The sequence below is a fragment of the Quercus suber genome, unplaced genomic scaffold (genome assembly GCF_002906115.3).
Source record: "Quercus suber isolate HL8 unplaced genomic scaffold, Cork oak 2.0 scaffold_117, whole genome shotgun sequence".
NCBI classification, from domain to species: domain Eukaryota; kingdom Viridiplantae; phylum Streptophyta; class Magnoliopsida; order Fagales; family Fagaceae; genus Quercus; species Quercus suber.
The window spans coordinates 723480-734815 of record NW_027069582.1 but is presented as its reverse complement, the minus strand read 5'-3'; positions in this window follow the sequence as shown (position 1 = coordinate 734815).

Genomic DNA, 11336 nt, shown 5'->3' with positions numbered 1-11336 from the left:
TACTACTAGTTGCAGATTACTTTAGCAAGTTGTTAAAAAATTTAGTTTTGGCAACAATGTAGGTCTCAATAAAAAACACAAATAGCTTAGGATAATTTATGGGTTCAGTAATAAATTTGATATAGGTTTGAAAAAAAAAATCATATCTTTGTGAGAGTGCTTTTTTTTTCTTAGCACATAGGCCCAAGTAGAGACAAGGATCCTGGGCCCAAATATTTGTTGTTTTGGTGAACTGGGCTTGGTTCACTGCAGCTAAATAGGGCCGATTATGAACCAAGTTGTGCGCAAGTCACATAAAGCTCCTCAAGATGAAAAATGCAATTCCTCTTAAGCAATAAAATATCATTATAAGTGTTTTAGTCTCGTAAAATGACCATTTACTCTTGCGAAATAAGTAACATAAGTGTTCATAATATTCATAATGAGAAGGAGATTGAAGTAGAGTATTTAAGGCTTATCTTTTATTGTATAAACATTTAAAAGAGTTCCTTCACTTGGTACCCCGATGCGTACTGTCATGGGATCCCGGGGCGTATTAGGCCTGTAAGAACCCAGAACGCTGGTACTCTGAACTATATGATCTTTTTCCATGTTTATTATGCAATAAAGCTTTGTCCTTTCCCTTTACCTCTATGAGTGCTACATAAAAACACACAATACATATATCTTCAAATAATTGTTAGTTTCTTAGATTAGGATATACATTTTAATACATATACATATATGTAAATGAGTTTCATGAGAATGATTCAGCCACGAGGATCCTGGCCCCAATTCTCATAGACTTAGTGCTTTTGCACAAGACTTGTGGGATTTGGAACTTAAGTCCGAGTGGCTTTGCCTGGGCTTTGCCTTCCAAGATAGTTAGGTGAGAAGGATTTTAGCAAGAAACAGATAAGGAAGACAATGTAATAAAGAAATACATGAAATAATTGTTAGAGATCCTCAAATCAATATGAGGTATTTCATTATTTTCTTAATTGTGGATTACAATATGCTCACTAAGACGTGATACAAGGTCCAAATAAGCTCAAAAATTACAGACTTAGACGGCTATCTAAGACTTACAAAATTTGAATCCTTTTGAATCCGAGTATGTGCTATAGTGGCTATTCTCGGGGATACTGGGAAATATTCCTCTGTTTTTCTTGAGTTTTACAGAGTTATCTTAACGATTCTCTTATGGTTTTTCTATTCTGCATCATGCCCCTTAATGTTGGCTACTTCCCTCTTTTTATAGTGCAACTCTAGGGCTCTGAGGTACTAGTGATTTCTCTCTTTTGCCCCTCAGAGCTCGTGGTGTGTCAGTTTACTCAGGGGCTGGTTGTTTCCTTTTTTTCTTATAATTTCTTCCTTTTGGTGCGACCAAGCGGAAAGCCCCTAGCTGGTTTTCCATTTCAAGGTTCCCTCTGTTCGCTGATCTTCAGCTATTTGGCCTTTCTTCCACTTTTCCAGCTTTTGGTTGCACTCCATCCTTGTCATTTTCCTCAAATAGTTGGAATCTTTTACTACTGGGTTGAAAGCTCCTTCCAGTTACATCTTTTTTTATGGTTTTCTCATTGTTGGTTCCTTGAGGCACAGCTCCCGCGTTTTGCTTCGTACTTTCTAATCCCACTATATGTCTAGGTGCATGAGACCCGCATGCTCTTTGTCTTTTGTTGAGGTTCAAAATTGGGCACAAACTAAGGCCCAAAGAAAAAAAACGCAGTGGGCTCATTTCACAAATAAATAAATAAATAAATAACAAGAGCTAAGAGGAAAAAAAAAAAAAAAAAAGGGGAAGACCGGGCTTACACAATAAAGAAAAGAGAAAAGAAAGAAGATGGGGGCAAGAGGCCCAGAGGATTGGGATCTGGAGACCCATGAAAGAACAAAAAAGGCACAAACTAGGCAGAACCGGCAAACCAAAGAAAAAACCAGTAAAAAGGGGTGGACCGGGATCCCAGAAGTCCCCAGAGTCCGGGATCCCTGAACGCGCAAAGCAAGACTGAAACAAATTCAAAAAGGGATAAAGGACAAAGAGCATGTAGATCTCATGATCCAGACATGCAGTGGAGCCAGGAGGTACGAAGCAAAATGCAAGAGCCGTGATTTCGACCATTTGGAGAAAGTGACAAGGAAGAGTACAACTGAAAAAGCTGGAGTGCTGAGAAGAAAAAAGCCAAATAAGCTGAAGACCAACCAACAGAGAAGTCTGGAAATAGAAAACTAGCTAAGGGACTTTCGTTTGGTCGCACCAAAAGCAAGAAACTATGAGAGAAAAGGGAAACGACATAACCCTGAGCAACCTGGCACGACACGAACTCTAAGGGGCAAAAGGGAGAAATCACTAGTACCTCGAAACCCGAGCTGTGCTATAAAAGGAGGAGGGGTCCATGCTGAAACGGCATTCAGATTGAGAGAGAGATTCATCTTTGATTAGACCATTCAGGCATTCATGGCCATTTTCTGGAGTCTCATAGAACTATAAAAAGAGCTCTGTAAAATTGAAAGAAAACAGAGGAACCGCTCCCGGTATCCCAGAGACAGCCACTATAGCACATGCTCTGATTCAACAAATTCAAACTTTGTAAGTCTTGGAAGCTTAAATAGCTATCAAAGTTTGTAATTTTTGAATTTAGTTGAACCTTGCATCAGGTCTTAGTGAGTACTATAATCATAACTAAAGAAAATTAATAAAATGCACCTCACTACTTCGAGAATCCGTAACCTTTTCTTACATTGTATTTCATTTTGCTATGCATTCCTTTGCTGTTAAAAAGTCATTCAATACAGATATTTTTGCTTGTTAGTTATTTGTATTGTAGCAAGTTTGTTTTGTGCACCACTCAGTTCTTAAATAGCCTTTTTAGCTACGGTGAACCGAGCCCAGTCCATCAAAAAATATTTATTTAGCCAAGGATCCTTGGGCCACTAAGGTGAGAAGAAAAAGTCACTCTCACATTTTGGCGACTCTGCTGGAGACTGGGTAAAGAAAAGGGAAGAAGCAATCCCTTCGCAGAGCATGCCTCCAAGACCAAGGAACAGTAAAGATGCTAATGTGCCACTCATGGCCTCTGAGCCCATGGGAGAAAATGAAATGGCCTCTAGACAAAGAGGCGAGGTGCCCCTAACAGAATAAAAGGTCATGTCAGAACAAAGAAACGCAAGGCAGGAGCTAGACCCCATGGCTTAGATGATTGCAATGTTGAAAGACTTGCAACAGGAAGTTCGCCTTCTCAAAGAAGGCAAGACACAGGAAGTCAGAGACAATGCCCCCCATGTGTGCAACCAAGATAGAACCTAGCCAGAGGGAGGGTCAGCAGTGGGAGGAGGAACTAACCCCTAGTACCTAACACTGACAGATGTCAGTGCCCTCCTGGACCAAGAAAGGGAAAAACTTTCCGGGATCCCTAAGCAATTTTCTCGGGATCCCCCATTCCTACCAGAACTCCTTGGCAAGCCATATCCTAAGGGATATGAGCCACCAAAGTTCCATCCTTTTGATGGAAGGAATAGAAGCGCAGTAGAACACGTGAGTAGGTTCGTCCACACTATGGGCCCCTATGCAGGAAACCGAGAGCTGTGCCTAAGAGAGTTTGCTAAGTCCTTAGTGGACAGGGAATACACTTGGTACACCACACTGAGACCTGGGTCCATTAAGACCTGGGACGAGATGATGGAGAGATTTTGTGCAAAATATTACCCTGGTGAGGACAAGGTCACTTTCCAAAGCCTTTAGATGGTACGACAGAAGCCTGGAAAGGATCCCGTCCAGTTCATCAAAAGATTTGAAGATGTGTCCCTAGATTGTTATGGGGACTATAAAGAAAAAGAGCTCGTAGAGACTTGCATATCTAACATGCTTTTTGATTACAAACTCAACCTTGAAAATTTATGTATTACATAGTTCGCTGACCTGTTACAGAGAACAAGAAGGACAGCACAAACTATGAGGGCAAAGAGGATGCCAGCGTCCCAAGCCATGACAGCATCGGTGGGAGAAAAAGGAAGAGGCCTGATAGAAAAATGTTCGAGGAACCACCGGTGATCCCACATACCGTAGAAGAGTTAAACCATGTCCTGGACAAATGGATCGGGGATGGAGTGGTTAGGCCATTCACTGTGTCCAGACCACCAACCGAGGAAGAAAGGAAAAATCATTTGTTTTGCAGGATTCATAATTATGTTAAGCATTCCACCAAGGATTGTTGGACTCTCCGCAGGCTCTTTCACAGGAAGCTAAGAGAAGGAACCTTGGAACTCACCCAGAAGGAGCTAGAAGTACAAAGGAACCCCTTTCCCAACCACAAAGGAAAAGGGGTGGTGGCTGTAGTAATCCATGGGAACCCAGCAGAAGTAGAAGAGCTTAGAGGATTCTTCCACCCGAACACAGTCAAGACCCTTCAGAAGAATCCCAAGTTCAGATCACTATTCAACCAGCTGAGATTTGGACCAGAAGTAAGAAGGGTGGCCACAGAGTCTCTCATGACTATAGCAGCAGATTTAGGAATGGAGTGTTTCACAGTAGAATCACACGCTAGTCGAGCTTTCCTAGAGACAACCAATGCCATAACTTTCACTGATGAAGACATGGAGGTTGAGAATCCAGACCACCGCAGACCCCTTTATCTAATGGCCATCATAAACGGTGTCCAAATCAGAAGAGTACTGGTGGACACAAGGGCATCACTCAACCTCATAACCCTGAGCACCTTAGAGGCCGTAGGCCTAGCAGGAAGAAGGATCCTAGGGGCTCCCATAAAGATAATCGAATTTGGAGGACCAGCAGAATCAACCGAGGGATACATACAGCTGGACTTAAGAGTAGGGCCAATAGTAGCCTTGACCAGATTTCATATAATCAACTCAGAGGTGTCCTACCATGTACTATTGGGACGGCTATGGCTCCATAAGCACCGCCTTATACCATCCATATACCATCAGTATGTCAAGGGGAGATTGAACGGGAGGCCTGTAAGGATCCCTGCCAACTATAACCCTTTCAGCCAAGGAGAAGTAAACTTTGTAGAAACAATGTTCTATGACGAGTTAGAACCTGACAGTGAAAGTCCCATGCAAAGGACCCTGGGAGCACTTATCTTGGAGAAAGAAGAGGGAGGAGGTACCCATGACTTAAGAGACCTCTTGAAGAGAAAAAGGCAAAAGAAAGAGCCCAGCACCTCAGGATCCTGGGAATGTGTAGTAGTGTGAGAACTCGGGGGAAGATTAATTTACCGCTTGTGAAGGTGCGCGAGGCCTGAGTGCATCGTACAGGAGGGTCCTAGACCACCAGAATGTATGGTAACTCAAGAGGAAGTCCCAGAGGAACTAATCAAAGAAACACAGAAGCCTGTTTCCATCAGTAGCCAGTTGACAGCACAAGAAAGGGAGCCACTGGTAGCCTTACTCAAAGAATACATGGATGTGTTCGCATGGACCTACGATGAGATGCCCGGCCTAGATCCTGGGCTCGTGGCCCATGCTCTCAACGTAGACCCAGGAGTCAAACCAGTAGTCCAACCAGCTAGGGTCTTTCACACTGATGTAGAAGCCCAGATAACCCAAGAGGTCAAGAAACTGTTAGCAGCTGGTTTTATCAAGCCCATTCAACGTCCCAAATGGCTTTCCAACATAGTATCTGTGAAGAAAAAGAACGGCCAAAATTGTTGCTATGTGGACTTCCGCAATCTAAATAAGGCATGTCCAAAAGATGAGTTCCCCCTGCCTAATATTGACCTCCTTGTGGACTCAGCTGTGGGAAGTTTTATGTTCTCATTCATGGATGAGTATAATGGGTACAACCAGATTCGCATGGCTGCCAAGGACGTTGAGAAAACAGCATTCAGGACCCCAATTGGGAATTTTTATTATACTGTGATGCCTTTCGACCTCAAAAATGTAGGAGCCACGTACCAACGAACCATGACAACCATCTTCCACAATATGATGCATAAGGAAATGGAAGATTATGTGGATGATATTGTGGTCAAGTCAAAAACTAGGACATGACACCTCTAGGCACTTGAGTAAGTTTTCAAAAGATGTAGAGAATACAAACTACGCATGAACCCCATGAAATGTGCCTTTGGAGTATCTGCGAGAAAGTTCCTCAGGTTCTTGTTACATCACAGAGGCATAAGTGTGGATCCAACCAAAGCTGCAGCCATTGCCACTATAAAAAGACCAACAACAGTTAAGGAGCTCAAAAGCTTCCTAGGAAGGGTTTCCTACATCAGGAGATTTGTGCCAAGACTGGCTTCAGTCACAGGAGGCTTATCCAAGCTATTAAATAAAGGAACTGAGTTCACCTGGGGAGTAGAGCAACAGGAAGCCTTCTAAAGAATCCAACAGATTATAAATCATCTGCCCACTCTCCAGGCACCAGTACGTGGACGACCCCTGTTATTGTACTTGGCATCAAATGCCCAAGCAATAGGAGTCCTGCTGGCACAAGAAGATGATGATGGGAATAAGCAACCTATTTACTAAGTAAGTAAGACACTCAAGGATGCCGAGACCAGGTATCCCAGGATAGAAAAGACTTGCCTAGTGGTCATTTACGCATCCTAAAGGCTGAAGAGGTATTTCTCAGCTCACCAAATCCTTTTAGTGACTAAGTCACACCCCATAAAAGCACTCCTGGATCAGCCTCTCCTAACAGGAAGAATAGCACAGTGGCTGGTCCTGCTTTCTTAATATGACATAAGTCTCAAGACCCTCAAGGCTATCAAACGTCAAGCCATAGCTGACCTCTTGGCACAGTTCCCAGGGAAGGAGGAAACCTCACTAAGTGAAGAGATCCCAAGTGAGGTAGCAGTAGTAGAAATCCCAAGAAAGAAATGGATAATGAGATTTGATGGGTCAGCTACAGCAACCTCAAATGGAGTAGGAGTTGTACTAAGTTGCGAGGATGGGGACACCATACCTCTGTCTTTCAAGCTTGGGTTCTCTTGTTCCAATAATGCAGCTGAGTATGAGGCATATTTGACCGGACTAACTATAGCACTCAGTATAGGGGTAAAACATATGAGAGTGCTAGGAGATTCCAATCTTGTAGTCTCTCAGGTGAAAGGTGACTTTGCCCTAAGGGAACAAAGTTTAGCAGCCTACAGAACTTGGGTGCAGAGGCTGGAGTAGGAATTCCTGACCTTTAGCATAGAGTACACCCAGAGAAGTGAAAACAGGTTCGCAGATGCACTTGCCACCCTGGGATCCCAGGTACCATTCAAGGGAAAAGACACTCTGGTCAGAATAAGAAGACAGGAGCATTCCATCTTAAAAATCCTCTAAAGGATATCCCTTGGAGAGTCCATGCAATGGGATTAGAGGAGCGAAGTGAAAGAAAAAAAAATGAAAGAAACAGGATCCGGAGGGAGTGTCAAGGAGCTGAAGGACTACGCTCTAATAGAAGGAGAATTATACAGGAAATTGCCCGAAGGGATCTTATCCAGATGCATCAATGAGAAAGAGGGGAAAGTAAGGTTGGAAAAGTTACATACTCAAGTCTGCGGGACCTTAGAAAAGATTAGCCTATATAGGAGAGTGCAGCGCATGGGATACTACTGGCCCAATATGAACAAAGAGGCAGCAACTATACAGGAGAAATGTCAAGAATGCCAATCCTCAGTGGACAAGGAAGAAAGCTACGCTGTATTTATTACAGAAGATTGAAGGACTCCCTTCATGGAATACTTGGCTCAAGGGATCCTACTGACTAACAAGGCATTGGTCCACCAGCTCAAAAGGCTCGCAGTCAGATACTTCTTGTAAAATGGGATCCTATTCAGAAAGAGATACAGCGGGGATCCCCTAAGATGCCTGGGGCCAAGGGAAGTCAAGGAAGTAGTCAGGGAAGTCCATTCCAGTGATTGTGGAAGTCACCCAGGAAAAAGGAGGCTCTATAAACAGTTACTACTGTTGGGGTACTACTGGCCAACAATGAAAAAGGACTCCAAGGAGTTAGTCAAAACCAGCCACGCATGTCAAGTCCTTGGAGATGCAATCCATACTCACTCAAATATGTTGCAGGATATGACAACCCTATGGCCTTTCCACACTTGGGGGTTTAATCTCATAGGGCCTATAAATCTCCCATCCAGTGGTTACATATGGATCTTGGCAGCTACTGAGTACTTTACAAAATGGGTAGAGGCCATCCCCTTGAAAAAGGCCACTGGAGCAGCTGTAGCAAACTTCATTCGAGGCCATATCATTACAAGGTTTGGGATTCTCAGGAGGTTGATCAGTGACAACAGAACCTCATTCATAAACAAAGACATGAAGGGGTTGATTGAGGCTTACTACATCAAGCATGGAAGGTCTACACCGTACTACCCATAAGGAAATGGCCAGGTAGAGGCCACTAATAGGGTGATATTGAAGATCCTTAAAAAAATGAAGCAAGAGTATGGAGGAAAATGGAGTGACCACCTGGCAAATGTACTTTGGGCATGCAGGAGCTCTGTGAAGATAGCCATGGGATTCTCACCATTCTCCCTGGTCTATGGGACAGAAGCCATCAGCCCAGTAGAATTAATTGTTCCCACACCAAGAGTAATACTTGAAGAAAGTCAGGAGGACACCGAGGACACAAAAAATAAAAGGAGATTAGCAGACCTAGAAGGGGTAGAGGAAGAAAGAGAGCTAGCCAAGAGAAGAAGCCAGAGGTACTAGCAAAGAATGACTAGAGCATATGCATAAGCAGTACGCCCAAGAACTTTCACTAAAGGGCAGCTAATACTAAGGACATTAGAGCATGTGAGAAGAAACCTACCGGGACCTTCCAAATTTGCCCCAAAGTGGGAAGGACCCTACATCATTAGGGAGGCCCATGATAGTGGGTATTACTACNAAAAAAAAAAAAAAAAAAAAAAAAAAAAAAAAAAAAAAGAGTAAAGAAGCCTTGCCCTTCTTTCTCTCTCAACAGTGTCTCCGGGTCTCTGTTGTTTACTACGGGTACGTCCAAAGGGTCCCAGAGAACCATGGTCCAAAGAACTCACAGGAACCTGGGGAAAAGAAAACTCTACCTTAGTCTTCACCTGGCCTTTTATGACTAACGGTTGCTCAACTTCTTTTTCCTCAGCAAGCACCAACTGTTTCTGAGATTTTCCAGTTTTCTTCTTTTTTGACTTAGGGCCAATACTCCCTACACTCTCTTCAACTGCAGCCTTCTTCAATTTCTCCTGCTTAATTGTTTTTCCCTTACTCATGCCAATGGGAGTACTAGCACTTATGGCCTCTATCACCCCTTTTTAATTGGTACCCCAGCAGAAGAACCAATTACAAGATCACATCCTAGCCAAGTTTCTGGAAATATCCTAAGCATAAGTAACCCAACCTTTCCTGGAAGCATGCCACTCTACGAAGCTTGTTTTACTACTCATAGTCGAAGAAACAATACCAGCAGTAGGTAGGGATAAACGCTTGTTGGATGTTGGAACAGAAGAAATGTCGGGGTTGGGAACTCTCTCTATTATCCTAGTACCAGCATAATCAACAAAAGATTTTTGCACCCTCCTCCAGTAATCAGCATAGCCACTAGAAGCAAAAACCCCTCTTTGAAAGTTCGGCACTACAAACTGAGGACTCCTTCGTGACCAGTAGGAGAAAGCCTGGAGTTTCATGAAAGGATCAAAGGAAGGAAGAGATGGTACTACATCATTGAACACTAGGGAAATATTCTGGTCAAAGCCAAACTGTCAAAGTACTCGGTGCGCCGAATAATGAGTATACCAGGGACCACTGGAGGAAAGCACAAGAAGCCAGGAAGGATTAATGCAAGCAAGGTAGGCTAAGCTACCCTCGTCACCACGACGCAAATCAAAAGTATTCCCTGTAGAAGTCAAAAAAGGAGATAACGCAGAATCACAAACAAAACCGGGGCCAAACTCCCGGGGAGAGCGCTAATGCAAATGGCCTACTTGATCAAATAATTCAACCAAGTTAAGGTTGTCACCTTTCAGACTCAGCCAATGGAAAAAAATAGGGTGGCTGTCAGTTGAGCTGTCACAAAGCCCTTTAACCACATCTGGGGATCCCTAAAACTTATCTTTTACAAACTTTAAATTCCTACATCTTGCTAAAGTAACCGAAGAACGTTCCCACATAAATACCTGGAGAATGGCGCAATGAAGAGAGGAAGTAATAACATAACAAGAATCACCTTCGGCTTCATCTCCATGAAGCTGATCCAATTGAGAATAAACATGGGGGCTAAAGGATATTGAGCGCCCTGAGCCAACTTAATCGCCAAGGGAAAAGGAGTGGACTTGATTCCATACCCAGGGAACTCGCTGAACAGAAACTTGCTAAGCTAGAATGTGAGGAACCCGGCTTGCCTAACTTCCTTATCCTTCTCGCGCGAAAGATTCATAACCCACCTGCCCATCCTGGTCGGTTTCCCACCAGAAGAAGCAGTACGTCCACCAAAGTGAGTGAATAACTTTTCTTCCACCCTGAGATCCTCATTAGAAAGATCAATATCAAAAGGGTTTTCATCCCCAAGAACCGGATGAAGAAAATTGTTGACCACGTCCTCCAAGGTGACAGTCAGTTCACCAACAGAGAAAGAGAAAGTGTGCAGAGCAAGACACCAACAACTTACCAAGTGCCTAAGGCTTTTGGCATCTCTGAAACCCTCAAGATTCATGGAAATAGCCACTGCTTTTAGGACACCAGCACGCTCTAAGCGGCCCACAAATTCCTCGTCAAAAAGTTCCTTGTCCATCCAGATGGGCCAGCCCTAGATCTTCCCGGCGACGAAATCGAAAAAGATGGGGACCACTTCTCGAAGTCCCTGCCTAATCTAGAGATCAAGAATCTCCCTGGGGTCTGGGACTTGAGCAGATCCAACAAAACTTTCCTGACCAAAGAACACCCAGGCATGAGTAGATGAAGGGGCCTCACCATGGGACACCTGTGGGAAGAACAAGCTAAGGGAGTACCAGGGGTCTCGTAAAGGAAAAGCAAGACGCTCGATAACTTCCTAGGACTCATCTATAGAACTAGAGGAACCCTCACCTTCAAAGGGACTAGGAGTACACTCCTTTCTTTTTCGAGAAGAGCAAGAAGCCATTGAAGCAATGGGTATCTTGGAAGGAAGAAAGCAGGTAGCAGCGAGAATGATCAAAAGAAAAGAAAAAGAGGCTAGGAACAGAAGATTCAGGTAGACAAAGAAAAAAGGGTAATGTGAAAAGATTAGAATGAAGAAATAAGAGTAGTTAGAGAAGACAATGTGTGGAAAGACGCGTCAGTTGCCAGAAATTAAATTTAAAGAGGGAAAAGTTATCAGTAGTTATTAATGAGAGTTATGGGAAACGTAAAAGTAGATGGTGGAAGTTCCTTTTCGAGACTCA